Genomic DNA, 20,884 nt, shown 5'->3' with positions numbered 1-20,884 from the left:
AGCCAAAACCCCACCAACTGTGGATATACACATTTCAGCCCTCTTATGCCCTCATCAGCACAGCATAAGTGGACTGTTTGGATATACTTTAGAAACACATGGTCTTTAAACCCAGCTGATGTCCATAACCATTAAAGTGTCTGCAAACTATCCCAACTAACATCAAAACCAGAGTGTCAAATGGTCATACAAACCAATTTGTAAAAGCTACAAGAAAAACCTAGCCAAGATACAGTTTTCACTATGTTATACTTTAAACCTCCTGTAACAGAGACCCATGGGATACATGCGAATGACCCCTTAAGGATATCAAGTGTTTCAGCTATACAGTTTCTGAAATTCCATGCCTTTTTACATTTTAAGGTACAGACGAATCTCTTACGTCAACCGATAAGAAGAGTGGGCACCCCAGTAGCTAAGAGGTCATCTTCAAAGGGCCTCACTTACAGAACACTTGGAACAGACAAGGTCTCTTAATGCACGCTGACTGGAAAGCTTACTGCGTGACTGCCAGCTACTTCCCAAGCAATATGAAAAACATGGGAATTTGATGGTCCTGTTTATCAACCTCTGTCTGACAAGCACTGCCTCCCTGCACAGGGAGTATAACTTCCTGCTCACTTACTTGTTTAAATACCACACAAAAAACTGGTTATGTGACTACAATAGACACAACTAGGACAAAACTTCATCTCCTAAGACATTAGGTTCAGGAAGAAAGCTGTTGGCTGTGAAACCTTCCTCCATGGGGGCAATTCATGTCTTGCACTTTACAGTAGATGACGTGAGCTCTCTACTCCAAAAGTGTCCAACATTACAATCAATGATGGAGACGGATGAAAAAAGGTAAAACCAACAAGAAGAGTTTTGGAAATGTTTAACACTCTAGGTGTTGGTGACAGGGCTCAAACACTAGGAAAACATTGTGAACAGATGGTGGCTCTGAAGTCACTGATAACAAGGGGACAACAAGAGAAGTAATCCAAGTAAGGAACACATGGAGATTACAGTCCTGCAAGGCTTCAGCCATTATGCCTAATACCGAGGTAAAGGTAAATCAAAAACATATTACATACTGGAATTGATGCCCATTCACAATGAGATGAAGGAATCTTCTGTGTAAACCACAAATTCTGAAGAAACAAAATGTGTCACTCCTATCTAGTAACATCAATCTGAGTCTCTGCAGGCACATTGGACTCATCCCTAGCAGGGAGCCTATTGAAAGTCAAACACAGTAGATGTGCTGGTTGAAGCCACTGGGGTTCAGAATGGGCTAAATCTTGTCTATTGCCTTTTTTTTTTCTTTCCCCATGACCTTGTTCAATGGCTCAATTACTGGCTCTCAGTCAGCCCATTTGTTTGGAAGGTACAGAAGATGGGCATTTCTGGGTTAGGTGACAGCCCTACAGCCCATTCACTACGCCACAAAAATCTCAATCAGCTTACTATTCCTCAGTGAGATTTGGCTGGTAGGGAGCAAGACAGCTTTCTAGTATTGTGTGGGTTTGAGGGGGGGGCAGCCTAGCTCTCCCCATGGGAAGAATCACCCAACCACCACCACTGCTGCCTCCACAAAGAAAGGTGTGCCTCCGCAAGCAGAATTCCCCTCAGCTGCTGGTGTAAAATGCACTGTTACGGCATGAGCTCAGCCGGCTATAATTCCACCATGTATTACTTACTGATCCCACAAGGTATCACCATTGTGTCAAACCACAGCCATATGCTGCCCGCCCCACTGATGGGTCCACCAGCTGTAGCCACTCAGTCTTATCCTCCCCTGGCCAGCTGCTACAGACAGATGATTTCCCTAATGTCAGTAAAGGCAGTGGCAGTGCCAGTGCAGGACTTGGTTTGTAGTATACTGACCAGACAAGTACAGTGGATATAAAAAGTGTACACACTGTTTTTTGTGATATAAAAAAATGAGAGCACAATAAATCATTTCAAAACTTTTCCCATCTTTAATGTAACCTATATCCTGTACAATTCAATTGAAAAACAAATAAATCTGTTAGGGGAAAAAATATAAAAAATAAAAAACATAAAATACACTGGTTGCATAAGTGTGCACACCCTTAAACTAATACTTTGTTGAATCATCTTTTGATTTAATTACAGCATTCAGTCTTCTTGGGTACACACCTGCCTCAACTAGATCGACTCTGATTAACCCCAAATAAAGTTCAGCTGTCCTAGTAGGATTTTCCTGTCATTTACTCAGTTGCCTGCTACAGCAAAAGCCATGGTTCACAAAGAGCTTACAAAGCATCAAAGGGATATCATTGTTGAAAGGTATCAGTCAGGAGAAGGGTACAAAAAAATTTCCACAGCATTGGATATACCATGGAACACAATGAAGGCAGTCATCAAAAAGTGGAGAAAATACATGATGTTGCAAAGAACTGGACGTCCCTCCAAAACTGATAAAAAGACAAGACAAAAACTGGTCAGGGAGGCTGCCAAGATACCTACAGCAACACTGCAGGAAGTGCAGGAAGTGCAGGAATTTCTGACAAGTACTGGTTGTGTACTACATGTGACAACAATCTCGCTTAGTCTCCATATGCCTGGACTATGGGGTAGGGCTGCAAGACGGAAGCCTTTTCTTACACAGAAAAACATCCAGGCCTGGCTAAAATTTGCAAAACAATACATCAAGTCTCCCAAAAGCATGTGGGAAAATGTGTTATGGTCTGATGAGACCAAAACTGAACATTTTGGCCACAATTCCAAAAACAACACTTCGCATCACCAAAAGAACACCATCCCCACGGTGAAGCATGGTGGTGGCAGTATCATGCTTTGGGGTTGCTTTTCTTCATCTGGAACTGGGGCTTTAGTCAAGGTAGAGGGGAATTATGAACAGTTCCAAATACCAGTCACTTTTGGCCCAAAACCTTCAGGTGTCTGCTACAAAGCTGAAGATGAAGAGGAATTTCACCTTTCAGCACAACAATGACCCCAAGCATACACCCAAATCAACAAAAGAATGGCTTCACCAGAAGAAAATTAAAGTTTTGGAATGGCCCAGGCAGAGCCCAGACGTAAATCCAATAGAAAATCTGTGGGATGACCTGAAGAGGGCTGTACACAAGAGATGCCCTTGCAATCTGACAGATTTGGAGCACTTTTGCAAGGAAGAGTGGGGCAAGATGTGCCATGCTGATAGACTCCTACCTAAGAAGGCCAAATGCTGTAATTAAATAAAAAGGTGCTTCAACAAAGTATTAGTTTAAGGGTGTGCACACGGATTCACTATACAATCCCAAAATATTGAAATGTCAAATAAGAAGTTATGTACCTACCATAACGTTCCATGTTAGTTGTCTTCTTCTCGCCTTCTTTCTTGCTGGATGGGTTCGGAGCCGATCCTCGGCTCCGACTCGGCCAATACTAAAAGCTCGAGAGCTAATTCCACCGGCTCGAGGCTCCCCTATATCCCACAATGCTAGGCGGTAACTACTCAGATCTCATTTGATAGCTATACCAAGCAATCCTAGTCTCCATAGAATGGAGTAGGGAAACCCACCTCAAAACAATCTGCGTAAAGGAAAGGTAGACCTCAGTAAGGATAGAAGAGGTGGAAGAATGTGTGGGAATGACAACTTTCAGAAGAAAACACAAAATGAATTCCAGTCGGTCTGTTCAGGCTTGGGGGAAGGAGGGTGGGACGCAAGAAAGAAGGCGAGAAGAAGACAACTAACATGGAACGTTATGGTAGGTACATAACTTCTTAATGTTAAGTTGTCATTCTCGCCTTCATTCTTGCTGGATGGGACCGAGTCCCTAAGCACCTTATCCCGGGTGGCCTATCTGAACAGACTCTTGAGAACAGTGGAACCAAAATTGGCACGACTTCTGGAAACCATGTCCAATTTGTAATGTGAAATGAATGTATGAGGAGAAGCCCAGGTGGCTGCTGCACAAACTGAATCTATTGGCAGCCTATCCTGAAAAGCTACGGATGTAGCTAATGCCCTAGTTGAATGAGCTCTAGGTCTTGAGGGTAGTTTTTGATGTCTGATCTCATAGATGAAGGTAATTGTAGAGGTGAGCCATCTAGAGAGGGATACTTTAGTAACTGGAAGGCCCAATTTACCTTCCGCATATCACAGAAACAATTGATCAGATTTCCTGAATTGTTTAGTCCTGTCTAAGTAATATCTAAGTTGGCGATGAACATCCAAAAAATGTAGCTTTTGTTCTGACCTGTTTGAATAGTTAGGGAAAAAAACGGGAAGATCAATAATTTGGTTTAGGTTTATTTGAGAAGAAATTTTAGGCAAAAAGGATGGATTAGTACGGAGGGATACCCTATCTTTGTGAAAAATTAAGTAAGGAGGACGACTGCACAGAGCATGGAGTTCGGATACCCTTTTTGCTGAAGTTATAGCTACCAGAAAAAGTGTCTTCCAAGAAAGCAACTTCAGAGAACATGAAGCCGCCGGCTCGAAGGGGGGAAGAATTAAAGATGCCAGAACCAAGTTCAAATCCCATTGAGGTGGGGGATCTTTGATTGGAGGTTTAAGAAGAAATATACCCCTTAAAAAGGCTTTACAGAGTTTGTGAGCCATGATGCTAGACTCTGAAACACCAACATGAAAATTTGATATGGCAGCCAATTGAACTCTAATGGTTGATGCAGAAGATCCCAAATGAAAGAGTTCTGCTAGAAAGTCTAAAATAGACTGGATAGGTGCAGTAAAGGGATCTATATTTTTTGATGTTGCCCAAAAGGAAAAACGTTTCCATTTGCTACTATAAATCTTCCGGGTAGAAGATTTATGAGAGGCTATCAAGATATCTCGGACCGAGCGAGATATTGAGGGAAGCCTGGCTAAGGTTGGAATCGGAGAAACCATGCTGTGAGGTTTAGAGAAGGCAGAGATTGGTGCAGCTGACCCAATTGGTGGGTTATTAGATCTGGTACTGGGTCCAGATGCCAAGGCTGCTCCAAAAGGTAACGATGAAGAAAGGGAAACCATATCTGTCGAGGCCAGTAAGGGGCAATGAGGATCATAGTCACTCTCAAGGCGATGGCTTTCTGAATTAGTTGAGATATCAGTGGAAAGGGGGGAAAGGCATATAGAAGTCCCCGGGGCCAATCGTGGACTAGAGCATCTCTGGTGGGATGGCCTGGTAACGGGAAGAGAGTGAAGAAGTCGTGACACTTGCTGTTTTGGGGAGTAGCAAAAAGATCGCAGCAAGGCTGGCCCCATCTTAGGAATACTTCTTCTAGAACTGATTTCTTTAGAGACCACTCGTGGGGCATGAGAATTGCTCTGCTCAATTTGTCTGCAATAACGTTGGATTTCCGGGAATGTGCGTTGCTATCAGAAAACGCTGAGAAGAGATCGCCCATTGCCAAAGTCTGAGTGCCTCTCGACATAAAGGGTATGATCTGGTTCCGCCTTGTTTGTTGATGTACCACACTACGGACATGTTGTCCGTTTGAATTGCAATAGTCCCAGTGGGAAGAGAGTCGTGAAGGGCTTGCAACGCTAAAAGCACTGCTCTCATTTCTAAGACGTTTATGTGCAAGTGGCACTCGAAAGGTTGCCATGTGCCCTGGACTGTCCTGCCCTGATAATGCCCCCCCCCCACCCGATCAGGGAGGCGTCTGTTGTCAATGTGGCGACCGGGGGGGGAGTGAAGGGTCTTCCTCGGAGAAGTTGAGGAGATGTGATCCACCAATACAGTTGATTCTTGCATGCTTGAGTTATCAATATGGTATGGGACATCGGGAGCTGTTGAAAGGACCATTGAGTAAACAGCATCCATTGGAGGATCCTCATGTGAAAGCGAGCTAAGGGGAGAAGGGGAATAGCTGCTGCCATGAGTACTAGTACCTTCAAAACCAGTCTGGCTTTGACTTTGTTGCATTGTAAGAGAAGAGAAACTTGGTTTCGAATGTCTGACACCCTCTGCTCTGTGAGTCTGGCTGAAAGATTGAGTGTGTCTAAGGTGGCGCCTATAAAGACAATAGACTGACAAGGCGACAAAGCAGATTTTTCGAAGTTTATCGAAATGCCTAGAGCTTGGCAAGATTGAATGGTGAAGTCCCTGGATAGGAGAAGCTGATGTCTGGTGGTGGCGGTAAGGAGCCAGTCGTCCAAATATGGAAACACCTGGAATCCTTGACGTCTCAAGTGAGCCGCGACCACTGCCATGCATTTGGTGAACACACGGGGGGCTGTAGTGAGACCAAAGGGCAGGGCCCTGAACTGGTAGTGACTGGCTCCCAGCCTGAAGCGGAGATATCTCCTGGAGCGTCTGTTCATTTTGATGTGGTAGTACGCGTCCTGAAGATCTATGGAGCACATCCAATTGTCCTGACCCAAGAAGGGTAGAATGGACTGTAGCGTGACCATCCGAAATTTTGTTTTCTTGACAAACTTGTTTAAGTAGCTGAGATCCAGTATGGGTCTCCAGTCCCCTGTTTTCTTTGGTACCAAAAAGAATTTGGAGTAGATTCCGGATACTTGCTGGTCTGCCGGGACTGATTGGATAGCTCTTTTTGATAGCAGCTTTGAAATTTCTAATGCTGCTTGTTCCCTTAGACCGGGTGGAACATCTGGAAGGGATCTTTTTGGTTGGGTTGGGATGTGAATAAAGGGAATTTTGTAACCCTCGGATATGATCGACTGTACCCATTTGTCTTGAGTAAGGGAAAGCCAGGCTTTTGGGTACAGTGATAACCTTCCACCGACTGCCTCCATAGGTGGACAGCCGGGCAGCCCCTCAGGGGTGCTGAAAGGGTTTGTCAGAGAACATTTCTCTGCTACCCTGGTTTTGCGGACCTCCTCTGCCTCTAGGGCGGCGTCTATTATTATTTCCCCCTCTGCCTCTAGAGGGAATCGCCTTGTCGTCAGATGAGACTCCCTGGGATTGTTTGCGGAACCACATCTTTCCTCCCCTTTGACCTTTGGGATAGGGTCTAGAAGGGGTAGAAAAACGGACTCCTACAGCAGAGAGAGTCTTACCTTCTACCTCGCACCTGGTCAACGTATCCTTCACCTGTGGACCAAACAAGGATGATCCATCAAAGGGAGAATTGGTGAAGGACGCCTTGAAAGGGTCTGCAAAGTTGCATAGCCGCATCCAGGCGTGACGTCGTAAGGCAACACCTGTGCCTGCGGCTCTACTCACTCCATCTGCTGCATATGAGACCAGCCGCATGGAGGAGTTAACGATGGAATTTAGGGTTGCCAACTGGGAGTTCATTGTATCTTTGAACCCCTCAGCTGTAGGATCCTTTATCAGTTCACCCATATCCTTGAGTAAATCTCTCTGGAGACGAGTGAAGTGGCATAAGTAGTTCAGCGACTGCATTGAAAAGGTCGCTGATGAAAACATCCGCTTGCCATACCTGTCCATGGTCCTAGATTCCTTATTAGAAGGATGGACAGGAACCGAAGGATCAGCTAATTCCTTCTTTGTGGCCGCAGCCACCACCATGGCATCAACAGGGACACCTTTGGATAAAAAATCTTTGTCTCTGGGGGCAGTAATAAATTTGGATGGTCTCCTCGGGGTGGGTTCCACTGAGTCAGGAGCCGTCCAAGCCCTCCTTGCCACCACTTCCATAAGGGGGTCAAAGGGAGGGGACACCCAGGAGGTAGAAGGGCGAGAGCCAAACGCCTCAAGATACACTGACTCATCCTCCGAAGGGTTAAGGGCTGGCCAGTTCCCCCTCGGTTTCAGGATTTCAAGGATGTCAGCAAAGGAGACATCCTCAGAGGGGGATCGAGGGGAACCTTCGGATTCCTCTAAGTCAGTGTCAGAGGTGATAGACTCAGGGGAGTCAATGTGCTTCCTCTTGCACTGCCTCTTCCTAGGGGGATCTCCTGCAGGGTCAGGAGAGGCCTCGGAAGAGGAGGAAATTCCCAATGGGGAAACTTGAGGAGTTGGCTCTCTGCGGTCTGAGACAAAGGGGTGAGTAGAAATCACCGCAGGCATTGTAGATGGAGGGGCTGAAGGAGCTGACTGTGGGGCAGAACCTGGTTCTAGCATGCTCCGCATGACCTTGAAGGCACCCCTGTCAGGCAAGGCCCGAGGCCCCCGCTCCGAAGAGACAAGGACCTCCCCCGGCACCGACAGAGACGGCTCCGAAGCCGATGTCGGAGCCGAACTCACCAACGCCGAAGCCCCGAGAGGGAGAGCGGGGTCGGACAAGGGTCCGATGCCACTCGCCCCCTCGGAGCCGACGTGGGATGCTCGGCGCCGAGATCCCTCCAAAGAGGAGATCGGAGCAGACGACGGAGCTGAAATGGAAGGTATCGGATCCGACGCACCGACAGTCATGGCTCCGACTAGCCTTGGCTCCGAACTCGAAGGAGTCGGAGGAAGAATTTATTGGGGAACGGGAATAGCCACTGACTGCTGAGTCGGGCTATGCAGCATTTGGGCCAGTGCCTCGGACTTGAGAAGTCTACTCGCTACCCTTTGCAAATCATGGTCGGATAATCTAGAAGACCGAGAGGAATGAGTTTTGTGACTTCGTTCCGAAAGGAGAGGGGATCCTGGCGCCGAATGCACGGATCCGATAGAGGGGGATCTGGACCTCTTTCTCAATTGTGGCTCCGATAAAGGTATCGGAGCCGACAAAGTTTTATCAGCCTCAGCTCCAGCCGGAGCCGAGGTAACAGTATGGGGCTTAGAAACATCGGCTCCAGCCGGAGCCGATGTCGAAGCCAACTTAGATTTCTCAGCAGTCGACTCTGGAGCAGGAGCCGACTGTTTAGTTTTTGGAGGCTTCCCCGACACAGACTGAGTCGGGGGGCCTTCAGGCTTTAATAAGCCCCGCAAGATGAGCTTATTCTTGCGTTCCTGCAGGACTCTAGGGCTAAACCCATGACAAAAGGCACAAGAGTCCTGCAGGTGCAAAGGCCCAAGGCAATACACACAAGAAGTGTGACCGTCTGTCAGAGACATTTTCTGACAGCACGAGTCACACTTCTTGAAGCCTGAGACCTTATCCTTAGACATAATACAACAAGAGAGCCTAACACACACAAACACACTACAGACACTCTCTTTAGAAATATATTAAAATAAATTTTAAGGTTAAACCACTAACACACACACACACAAGCCCTTACAAAAAACTAATTTAGTAAAGGACTAGGGGGAGGGAAGGGGCCGAAGGCCTAGAACAAGGAAAAAAAGGGAAAAGGGGCTCGACAAACAGGGGTCGATTTGTCTAAATTTTTAAATTAAACTGAAAAATTATGTATTAAAATTAAAAAGGGGGTTTTTAGAAGTACCTAAAGGTAAAACTGTAACTAACCTGCCTGAGCCGGTAGAAAACGCACCTCGTCAGCTATAGCGGCAAACGAGATCTGGGTAGTTACCGCCTAGCATTGTGGGATATAGGGGAGCCTCGAGCCAGTGGAATTAGTTCTCGAGCTTTTAGTATTGGCCGAGTCAGAGCCGAGGATCGGCTCCGAACCCATCCAGCAAGAATGAAGGCGAGATTGACAACTTAACATTTTCAGTATTTTGAGACTGAATAGTGGAAAACCCACATACCTGAAAACCCATAACCGCGAATAGCACAATCGCAACCATTCAAACACACACAAACCAGCACATAAGCACACACACACACACACCTACCTAACTACACTAAAATAAACATGACAACACACACAAACACAACATAACACACAAAAACACCTACCCTACCTATAAACAGGGGGGCAAGCCCCCCTGCACCCCCCCCACACACCCCTACTTATATAGTCTAACTCCGAGGTCGCACTAAACACACAAAGACACAAAAAAACACCACCACACACACTAAAATCCCTACCGAATACCCTTACACACACACACCACTTACCTGAAACCCCAGATACATCCAAAAACCGCATCGCACGTCACGAATGCAACACCACAATAGCAGATTCAACATTTGCAGATTTGACACTTACGCATTCGACATAGTGCAGTTTCGTGTAACTGTACTTTCCACTATTTGGTCTCGACGTACTGAAATTCGACATTTCAGTACGTCGAGATTGTCTAGTGAATCCGTGCACACTTATGTAACTAGCGTATTGTACGTTTTTTTATTTTTTATATTTTTTCCCCTAACAGACTTGTTTGTTTTTCAATTGAATTGTACAGGTTATAGGTCACATTAAAGGTAGAAAAAGTGTTGAAATGATTTATTGTGGTCTCAGTTTTTTATATCACAAAAGCCTGGCATTTTAACAGGGGTGTGTAAACTTTTTATATCCACTATAAATGCAGGAACTTCACTAACAACAGCAATGACCGTGACTCGCAGTTAATGCACAGAAGAGAACATGTGGAGGGCTTAGAGATGAATGTGCTATTAAGCATCTGGTATTTGATATCACACAATGTATTAGAAAAAGTACAAAGCTGTCCTGAAATGTAGGATCTTCCATGTTTCTTGCATATTCTGACTGGCACTGAACATGAAACCAAATCAGAAGCTAGTCAAGAAGGGTCCTTGACATTTCCTTGCTGACTCCTCATTTTGTTGTTTTACTTTCTACATGAGTGAAATTAGACATACAAACTATATATATCATTGTACCAGAAAACTCATGGCTTGATTGCTGCTTAAACCTATACCATGACTCTGTAACTTGGATCACACAAATTACTTGTACTCTCTTTACAAACATTTTTTGCTTTATAATGTATTTTAAGCTTGTTTTTTTATTCTAACTATTGTATGGAGCAATCTTCTCATACTTGGAGCTTTTCTCCCCGGGCCTCTACTGAAAATGGATATGTATCCAACTAGACTAGCCCGGTCAACAAATATAAAATAAATAAAAAATCATTGTTCTTCTTCAACACAGGACACACCCTGAAAAACTATCTGATTTTTATAAAACAATGGTTCATTTTTTCCGTGTTCGAAGCCCCTGTCATTAACCTCAGGTTTTTAGAATCCTACCAACTGCTTATTGTTAAGACTATGCGTTTTCGACATACCGTTTTATGAAGCAAGGAAAGGGTAAATGAATAGGTTCAAACCTGTCACACCACTGATTAAAGGTTTTATTTATTTTTTAATATGCCAACTTACATTCTTCTCCTCAAACAAGCAATGTGCAGAGACATCAGCGCAAATGCATACATATGGTTCCAAATGCCTGCAACCTGCTTCTACGCTATCTATCCTGGGCAATGTGACCTCCGCCCCCCCAGTGCACGTACCACTCCATCTCTGGAAATAAGAAGAAATAGCAAATTCCTCTCGAAGCTTCCCAATTACAGTCAGCCATCTAGCACTCAAAACTTTACTACTATGGACATGAATGCTCCTCTACGATAGTGGGATAGCAATTTTCCATTCTTTTTGGTGGCAATCTCAGCTCAATATGCAGATAAAAAAAATACACAGTCAGGATTTCCAGCAGTCAGCAAAACTAATTTAGGAAATCTGATTTAGTTATATAACAAAACTTTTAAGAGGTAACAAAATCTTTATAAATGATGACTAGCTCCATCACCCTAATCAAAAAATTCCAAAATCTGGCTTGAATATGCTTTCATCTCAGGGACAAGTGGCAAGCTCAGTTCACCTCTGATTTATAATCCTACTTTATCTTTCCATACAGAAAGATGTCAAACCAAGAGGAATTCTTTATTTACAGAATTAGCAAATAATGTCCATTTATCCAGTCCATTCACTGCACTAGATCTTTTGCGAACAATGGTCTGTGCGAAAGCTAAGGAAGCGCCATAAAGTAGTAACACCATAATATGCTAACTCTATATAATGAAAGATTTGAATAAATAATGTGATCACTGCAAGCCTTCCAAGTAACAACACAAGTCAGAGCTCACATATTCAAATGACTCTGGACCACCTTAACGACTACTATAATATACTTATGCATTTGGTTAATAAAAATTATGACAAAGCAGATTGTATGCCACCACCTGCAACATATTATTCCAAAACGTATGGAAAATAAGGACTGATAAGGGAAACTGCAGTGAAAGTCTGCAATAAGGTGAGAATAGATTATGGTCTTCTGACAGTACAGTGTGAGAAGGACATAGATCCCTTCAGTTTACTTCCAGAACAGTAAAATGCATCCCGTAGAAGATATTCCTGTGGGTTTCAGCAAACCAAAGATCAAGTAAACAATGGCAATGACTGCAAAGCACTTGAAACCAAAACTAGAAGCTAAGGAAAATGACACAGGACTTTGTCATTTTCATCTTCTACTTAACATCATAGAATAAGACATGTAAATGTCAAATACAAAACCAAGAGTACACTTGGAATTGAACAACAAAACTGAATTAGCATACAGAGTTAAATAGCATAGCATACTCTAGATCAGGGGCCAGCAGCCCAAGCCTCATCCACCCCTCTGCAGTGGCTCCCTGTAGCTTTGAAAAATAATGGCCAGTCTGCAGCACACACACACACACACACACACACACACACACACACATACACACAATGAGAGAGATCGAGCAATGGATTTTAAATAATGCTATTATAAACTTAGAAACTTGCTGGAATAACACGGTTTCTGTTACCATGCATTCCACACACACACGGAGAGTGATAAAGCGATCTCTTAGCAGCAGCATCTCCTGAAAAGTTTCGGTACCTTTCCATCATACCTCTGAAACTCTTACTACAAGAAATCTGGACAGAGCCATAAATAAAGGGGGAATAAAAGAAGAAAAATAGGGATGGACTTTAAATATTGCTCTTATAAACTTGCTAGAATAACACGGTTTCTATTAACATGCATTTTTCACACACACACACACACACACACACACACACACACACACACACACACACACATATAGAGTGATCGAGTGATCCCAATAAAAATCCCAACAAAGGAACAAAAATAGGGACGGATTTTAAATATTGCTCTTACAAACTTAGTTCTTTTACATATAGTATAACAACTACATACAACACTTTATTATATGCTGTGTATGTGTATCTTCATTTTAGGAGTCAAACAGGTTTTATGGCTCCAGATGAATTTTATTTGGAGGAAGAGGGGCCAGAAATGACGCCTGATATTGAAGATTGCAGACCCCTGCTCTAAATGGATACAAAAAGGATAATCAAAAATTAACCTGATGTTGAGATATGTCCGGGAAGTGGCTCCTCTGAGGAAAGACCATCTTTTTTTCTAATTTAATAGAAATATAAAAATAACATACTTCCTGCAATTCTTGACTTTAATGTATAAAGGTATAACCTACTCTATTCTGAATTCAATACCTACTGTACGTGTCAACGTGTAGCACAAACAGCAGTAAATGTTACTGGGAGGGGGGATGGGAGGCCTGGGAAAGTACAGTTGTGTACACTTACCATAAATGTAGATGTTCGAGTGTCTTCACTGATGCAGTCATGACTGTAGGGTTCTCCCCTGCCGGCAGGCAGTCCTCGGTCGGCCAGAATCCCAAAGTCTGGGTCCGGCGTCGGCTGTTCAGCCATGCTCCCTGACGTCAGAGCGCCAGGAGTAGAAAGCTGACAGCCGACGCCATGTTCTCCAGTTTTTCTTGCCCCAGATGTCAGGTGCTCCAAAATGAGTAAGATCCCATACCCTTTGCAAATACACCTCAAAAGAAGGGTGAAGAAGGGAACCACACAAAAGAAAAAATAAGAGGGGACAGGAGGGAGGGAAACCCAGACTGCAACAGTGAAGACACTCGAACATCTACATTTATGGTAATTGTACACAACTGTACTATGTTCATCGTGTTTCACTGTTGCAGTCATGACTGTAGGGTAGAATCCCAAAGCAGAATAAAAGGGAGGTGGTCATAAAGAAGAGGGGGCGGCTAAAAGGCCCTGCAAGACAGAAGAAGCAAAGCCTGCCCTAGACTTAGAGTAGAGAGGTAGATTGTAGTGCTTGGAAAAAGTATGCACTGAACTCCAAGTTGCAGCTTCCAAAATGTCTTTGGTAGGAACTCCCCTGAGGAAGGCAGCTGAAGTGGCAGCAGCTCTGGTAGAGTGAGTCCTTATACTCCCTGGGATTTGCTTTCCATGGTGTGAACAACAAAATCTGATTCCATGAGCAATCCATTTAGAAATGGTCTGTTTTGAAATGGCTTTACCTTGGGAACTTGAAGCATAAGAAACAAACAATTGCTCTGATTTCCTGATGTCCTTGGTTCTGTCCAGGTAAAAACGCAGTTGTCTGTGTACATCCAAAGAATGCAAGATCCTTTCCTCCCTATTTTGAGGACTGGGGAAAAAAGTTGGCAAGTGAATAGTTTGATTTAAAGCCACTTTGGAAACCACCTTAGGCATGAAAGTAGGATTAGTCCTTAAAGACACCCTGTCTTGATGAAAAATAATATAAGGTTCCACAGCCATGAGAGCTTGCAACTCCGAAACTCTCCTGGCAGAGGTCAGAGCTAACAGAATGGCTGTCTTCCAAGATAAAAACTTGATGTCAGAAGTGGCAGCAGGCTCAAAAGGAGGTAAGGTGAGTTTTTCCAAAACATAGTTGAGATCCCAAGCAGGAATGGGAGGAGATCTAGGGGGCCTTAAGTTTTTAGCTCCTCTAAGAAACTGTCTCATGAGCTGATGAGAAAAGATAGGAGGGTCTGTATTATAATGAGCAGAAATAGCAGAAGCATGGATCTTTATGGAAGAGAAAGAGAGACCCTTTTGTAAGAGGTCTGTCAGATAAAATAAAATCAGGGGAATGTTAGGAATAAGAGGATCTGAATCCTGAGCCTGCATCCAGGAGCAAAATCTTTTCCATTTTCCTGCATAAGATTTTCTAGTGCTTGGACGTCTGGCTTCTAAAATGACATCCATAACCTGCTTGGGTAGGAGAGAATGAATCAAAGACCCTGAATTAACCAGGCCGCCAGGCTGAGAGTTTTGACATGGGAGTGCAGAACCTGACCCTGGTGCTGGGGCAGAAGATTCTGAGTCTGAGGTAATACCCAAGGGGGCTCCAGACAAAGGTTTTTCAGAGTTGGGTACCAAAATTGACGAGGCCAATTTGGGGCCAGCAAAATTATCATCTTGGGCTTGTCCTGTTTGATCTTTAATAACACCCGTGGAAGAAGAGGTAGAGGCGGGAAGGCATACCCCGAGAGGTTTCTCCAACTGAATGATAGAGCATCCACTTTCCAAGCTAGCTTGTGGAAAGTCCTGGTGCAAAAAATCTGTAGTTGATGATTGAGGTGGGATGCAAAGAGGTCTATGTGAGGACATCCCCAGACTGCTGTAATCATCCTGAATATTTCGGTGTCCAGCATCCATTCGTGTGGATCCGACAGGTTTCTGCTCAGACTGTCTGCCAGGAAGTTTTGCTTCCCTGGTAGAAACTGAGCTTGAAGGTCCAGTTTGCAAGCTAGAGCTGTGTTCCATAGATTCATGGCTAATCTGCAAAGGGGGTAGGAATGAGATCCCCCTTGCTTGTTTATGTACCACATAACGGTGGTGTTGTCTGTCCGTATCAGTAGCTGTCCTGGTTGTAGAAGATGCCTGAAAGCCAATAGAGCGTTCTGTACGGCTAACATTTCCTTTAAATTGATATGCAGGAGCTTCTGATCCTTTGTCCAAAGGCCCTGCAGACAGCTGCCCTGAAAATGGGCTCCCCACGCATAATCTGAAGCGTCCATGGTTAGTATCTGAGTGGCTGGAGGCAGACTGAATGGTTTTCCTATGTTTAGAGTACATGCTTTGGACCACCAAAGGAATTCCTTTTGGAGACAAGGCAGGACAGTTATCTGTATGTCTAAACTGTGGCAATGCTGAGACCATACACTTTTTAGGTACCACTGGATTTTCCTCATATGTAGTCTTGCATATGGTACGAGAAGGATGCAGGAGGCCATGTAACCCAAAGCCTGCAGGAATTTCCTTGGAGAAAGCTGAGTTAAAGTTGCCAATGTTTTGAAAATTGAAGCCAGCTGTAATTGTTTTTCGGATGTCAGAAATGCCATCTGGGTTGTGGTGTTTAGAAGAGCACCCAGAAAAGTTATCTGTTGAGAGGGTGTCAAATTTGACTTTTTTATGTTTACAGAGAATCCCAGGAACTTGAGAAGGTTCTGAACAAATACTAGATGCTGGAGTAAGACATCCTTGCTGTCTGCCTGAATTAGACAATCGTCCAGATAAGGGTAAATTTGAATTCCCTTGAGTCTGCAATAAGCTACTACTGGAGCCAGGCATTTGGTGAAGACCCTGGGCGCAGTAGACAATCCAAAGGGCAGCGCAGAGAATTGATAGTGCCTCGATCCGGCCCTAAACCTGAGGTATTTTCTGCATTCCTGCCTGATGGGAATGTGTAAATATGCCTCCTTTAAATCCAAAGTTACCATCCATGCATTTTTGGTCAGCATTGGAAGTAGCTGCTGAAGAGTAAGCATCTTGAATTTTGGTATCTCGAGAAAAGTGTTCAAGACTGACAGATCCAGAATGGGTCTCCATGAATTTTGCTTTCTGGGGACTAGAAAGAGCCTGGAATAAAAACCTTGTCCCATCTCTGAAAGTGGAACCAATTCTATGGCTTTCATAGCCAAAAGAGCCTCCACCTGGTTTAAGGCCTCTAACTTGATGTTTTGGAAGATCCGGCCATCCGCTTGGTCTTGGTAGGGTATGAAAATGGAATTTGTAACCTCTTGAAACCACATCCAGAACCCGCTTGTCTTGGGTTATAGGAGTCCAATTTAGGTGAAAAAGGGAAAGTTTTCCTCCGAGTGGGGTTTCCAGGCAAGAAGTTCCTGCAGCCCAACAGAGGGAGTCATTGAGCCTGTTTTCTATGAGCTTGCGACCTGTCCTCTCCTCCCCTAGGGGTGGAACAGTCCACTGTCTTGGTCTATAAGAGGCTTGCGTTTGAGGCCTTCCTCGGGAGCGTCTGTATCTACCCCTCTGAGGCCTGTGTGAACTGGGAAAGGACCAATTTTTTGTAGGCCAATTCCTACTAAATCTGGGTGGCTGTACTTGTAAGAAATCTTTAACTGTTTGCATGGATTTAGCCTTGTCCTCCATCTTCTTTATCACCTCTTCAGCCTTACGTCCAAACAAAACATTATGCTCAACAGGAGCATCCAATAACTTAGCTTTTACTTGATCAGGCAAGTTTTGTTCCTTTAACCAAGCATGCCTTCTAATGACTGTACCAGAGGCAGCAGCCCTACAAGAAGCCTCCAAGGCATCAAATCCACAGTGTAAACCATGCTTCCCAACTTGTTCAGTGGCATGCATTAAGTCATGTAATTCCTTATCATCTGCACAGGCAGAAATGGAAGTTAGCTTTTGTTTCAAAACAGACAGAAGATATTGCTGGTATTTCAGCATATGAAATTGGCAGTTTAAAACCCCTTAGGACCCTGAGAAATGGTTTCAGGATCAGCAGTAGGATTCTTGTATAAAAATTGGTGGGAATCAGGAACCCTATAATATCTGTCTGGCTTAACAGGAGCTGGAGGAAAAGAGTCCGGAGTTAAGTTAGCTTCCGAAAAAGCATCATCCACGATATCCAAAATAGGAGGAATAGCCAGGGGTCTATGTTGGGGAAGAAGAAAAAAATCCCTAAGTCTTTTCTTAGATTCCGAGTACTCCTGTCCTTCCCAGTGAAAATGTTCCCTCATTTCATGTAAAGTTTCCCCAAAAGAGAAATCCTCAGGGGGAGAAGCTGAAGGAATGGATTCCTCAGCATCAGAATCCTCATAAGGAGGGAAAGAATATTCCTGGTCAGAAGAAGTAACTGAAGAAACAGAAGCCTGATCAGAGGAGTCATAATACACTTCCTGCCTTGGCCTTTTATCTGGAGGGGGATGTGAACCCCTAATCATAGTAAGTAAGTCCTCCGCCATCTTAAGTAACTGTTTCTGAGACTTGGGTGCCGGATCAGAAGAGGCCTGAGCTGTAGTCTTTGATTTGGAAGGAGTCTTTGCCTGTGTCTTTGGCTTTGCCTTTATTAGAAGCTGAGTAGGCCTGAAAACCCCTTCGGAAGCCGGTACCTGCACAGCGGCTCCAGACCCATCCGAAGGAGCACTGTCCGAAGGTCCTGCAACAGAAATATTCAAAGGCCTAGTTGGCTCCTCGTGGGAGTCCGTTTCGGCCATCGGTTCCAAAATGGCCGACGACAGGGGCTGCAAAAGCGCCTCACTGACGACGGCCGAACCTGAAGCTGGCTCTGCTTGTACAATATCGTCCGATTTGGACCTCGGAGGCCTGTCTTTATCCTTGCGTCGTTTGTGAACTCCGGTAGACGGAACCGAATCCGACGACATTTTGTAATTAAAGTGCCTACCGAAGTAATGAAATGCAAAATCGTACCTTCGTTTAATCGTACGTTGATTGAATCTAGCACAAAACCGACAACTAGCTACGTCGTGGTCAGGGCCTAAGCAAGGAATACAGTAAGAATGAAAATCCTTATGAGGTATTTGCTTCCCACAAGAAATACAATTATTAACTTTTTCTGACATCGGACTGGAGCAAGAAAAAAGTTTCCCCAACGGGGTACTTAGCTTTGAGTAGGAGAAGAAAGTCTTCGGACTGAAGTACGATTAGCAAAAATTGTCAGGAGTCAGCCGACCGGCAAATGTGAACTGCTATCACCGTACGGTAAGAAAGACTGAACATGGCGTTGGATGTCAGCTTTGTACTCCTGGCGCTCTGACGTCAGGGAGCATGGCTGAACAGCTGACGCCGGACCCAGACTTTGGGATTCTGGCCAACCGAGGACTGCCTGCCGGCAGGGGAGAACCCTACAGTCATGACTGCAACAGTGAAACACGAACATCCTGAACCAAGATGGAAGCAGCCAGAGTTAGTTCCAGACTTCTAAGATGATCAGTTGAGAGAAAGGGGGAGATAAGAACTTGTGTGTCAAGATTTATAGTGTGAGGACTGTAGTGAAAAGCTGCATTTTGGTGTCAGCAGGAATTCTTGTCTGTGATGAAAAACTGGAGAGAGTCTTCCATGTGTTGTTGTTAAACACCACTGTCTTTCTAGTTGCCTGCCCCTTATGTTAATTTGACCATATATCTCATTTCCTCTCTGCTTTTACTGGCTGGTGTGAGTAAGCACAAAATTATAATTTTGCAAAATCACTCCCCTTCAACTATTTAAATTTATTGGCCATCCTACTGTATTCCATAGTACCAGAATACAAAAGTGACCACCCCCTTTCAATCTATCTTGCTGTTTTAAAAATAGTGACTCTCCACTAAAACGTAACTTTTAGACAGCTAAACCTTAAGTTACCTACTTTCACATCTAACTCCTGTAGTGCACACTGCAGTGTTTAGGATACACCATTTTTTTTCATCTTACCTTTAAGCATCTATTGCAAGACCACCAGTTATTGTAGAACCCACATTCTGCCTCTCAGTAGTCATCTTGGGATTAGTGCTTTTGTTTTCTCCTGGTGAGAGAAGGAGTGCAGTTACATTATTTCTTGGAGACAGCTAATCACCAGAAAGCTTAAAAACTGCTTTACAGGTGACAGCTTAGAATCTGTGTTTATTTTCTGATCCTGTTGAGAGCAGGAGCAGAGTGCACTGATTCCTGACTCTTTCTGGTTGGAGAGTGAGTGCCTGTGCTTAACATACCTGATTGGTCTGGTTGCTATTCGTGGCATCTACCAGAAAACGGCTACAAAGCCTGCAGACCCTTGCATCATCTGGGACAAGACTGTGGATCACCAAACAGGCCTTGACCTGCTTCTCTTCTTGGGATTAGTGCTAAAACTAGCTAGTTTTAGCTAGAACAAGCCAGTTTTTTAGTTTCAGCACTCAAAACTGTTTCCTTGTGCTCAGCACTTGCTCAGAACTCGTTGTAACCACTAAATAAACTACAAATTACTACAGCACTCGACTTTCCTCACTTGTCAAGAGGAAAACAGTTCTTAGTACTTAAATTAATAAGCACCTATCTAGGCATGTCCATGGGTCAGCTCCCGGTGTGTTCTCTTGTCCATCCGATGAATCTGGGCATCTTGGGGCAATGTAGCAATTGCCTCATGTACACTGACAACCCTCTCCTCCTACCACCCAACACTACAACCTGCGAGAGATGCAGTTATATAGCCAAACTGGAAGCCAAGCTCTCTCCAGCCAAGAGTGGACTAGACAGTCAAGAGGACAAGGTTAACACCTGCACCACACCACACTCAACACATAGTCCTTCAAAGCCCACACATAGAAACACAAAGCACACACCCATATTCACGGAGGCTCTCAATAAAAATCTGCCCAAGCAACAAAGACCTCCCAAGCTGAAATGCAGACAACCACCACCCCCCAATACTAACCAAATGACACACAGCCCACAAAATTAGTGCGTCACTCAACCTCAGCACATAAGGCAAAACAACATACCCAACACACTAGTCACAGGTGACTCTATAGTCAGGCACACTGATATCCCACTCACCAAGCTAAACAAGGAAAAAGTTACTGTCAGCTGCCTGTCGGGTGCCAGGATCCGCCACAAAACGCACGCACTCAGGTCACTCCACAACAAGTACAAATACAACTCTGTCATTGTCCATGTCGGTGTGAATGACCTGAGATATACCTCCCTGGACTACATGAAAAGAGACATGGAGAAGCTCTCGGATCTTGTAGACCAGGCAGGTACGACCCTAGCCCTGAGTAGCATCCTGCCATCGCCCAGAATGATACCACAGTACAAGGACAAAATGATGGACTTCAGCAATTAGCTAAGCTTCTGGTGTCATTCTACAGGGATCCAGTATCTGTCTGCCTGGGACGACATGGTCAACAGACCACGATGCTTTGCCAGAGATGGCCTGCACCTGTCACCTCTGGGATTCCGGATAGTGGCTAAGGCTCTTGCCACCCCTATAGTGCCTTTTTTAGGCAAGGTTCAAATGCTAAATTCACCACCTTAACAAGTACA

General features: G+C 44.4%; 1 protein-coding gene across 1 annotated transcript in view; it reads right to left on the bottom strand.

Moving 5' to 3' along the window:
- Positions 1 to 20,884, bottom strand: part of XPNPEP1 (X-prolyl aminopeptidase 1) — a 1,046,907-nt gene that overhangs the window by 356,651 nt on the left and 669,372 nt on the right. The window lies entirely within an intron of this gene.

This window comes from Protopterus annectens, chromosome 14.part0 (assembly GCF_019279795.1).
Source record: "Protopterus annectens isolate FY-2018-M chromosome 14.part0, PAN1.0, whole genome shotgun sequence".
Lineage (NCBI taxonomy): Eukaryota > Metazoa > Chordata > Ceratodontiformes > Protopteridae > Protopterus > Protopterus annectens.
This window is presented reverse-complemented; position numbering and strand designations above follow the sequence as displayed.